Source organism: Engraulis encrasicolus, chromosome 2 (genome assembly GCF_034702125.1).
Source record: "Engraulis encrasicolus isolate BLACKSEA-1 chromosome 2, IST_EnEncr_1.0, whole genome shotgun sequence".
Lineage (NCBI taxonomy): Eukaryota > Metazoa > Chordata > Actinopteri > Clupeiformes > Engraulidae > Engraulis > Engraulis encrasicolus.
The window spans coordinates 49,690,456-49,691,422 of NC_085858.1; positions in this window are offsets into that span (position 1 = coordinate 49,690,456).

Consider the following 967-nt stretch of genomic DNA (forward strand, 5'->3'; position numbering starts at 1 on the left):
GAGGATTCCAGTGTCGCACGGATGTGGCCGATGTCTGATCCCCGCGGAGGGCCTTTGGCATGGGGACGACCTCCCCACTCACACTCAGGGGCAGTCATGGGTGAGCGGTTAGGGCGTCAGACTTGCATCCCAGAGGTTGCCGGTTCGACTCCCGACCCGCTAGGTTGGAGGGGGGCAGCAATCAACCAGTGCTCTCCCCCATCCTCCTCCATGACTGAGGTACCCTGAGCATGGTACCGTCCCACTGCACTGCTCCCCATGGGGCGCCACTGAGGGCTGCCCCCTTGCACGGGTGAGGCATGAATGCAATTTCGTTGTGTGCAGTGTGCAGTGTTCACTTGTGTGCTGTGGAGTGCTGTGTCAAAATGACAATGGGAGTTGGAGTTTCCCAATGGGCTTTCACTTTCACTCTCACACACGCACCATGGGCCACCGACCACACTACTGAGCGTCGAGGAATGCACAAACAACCCCAAACGCTCCGGATGGAGAAACATCTCAGCATCCCCACATAATAACGTGGCACACCTCGTAACCTTATGACGAATGAATGCCACCAGGCGCACGTTAGATGCTATACAAAGCCACATTGGCGAGGTGGCTAGCTGGGTGTTTTTATGACTTCACCACTACTGTGGATGCCTGTGGATGGTGGTGGATGGTGGTGGTGGTGGTGTTTCACTCACGGAGGAACATATAAACAAGCGACCGCAGACGATTATCATCAATGCATCAGAATGAGCCTGGAGCCACCTCGCACGCCCACCCACCCCGACCAGCCCAATCAACCCCATGAGTCACACCTGGCAGCAGGGGAGAGAGGAGAGGAACTTCCCCCCCTGCCTCCACACACCCACACCCAGACCTCCAGCCATAGCCGCTGACAGCTTTGGCTGGGCCCAGGACAAAATCACCTCAAAGGGCCCCATACCCAATACATTAAATTTAATGAGGACCCAATTATGGG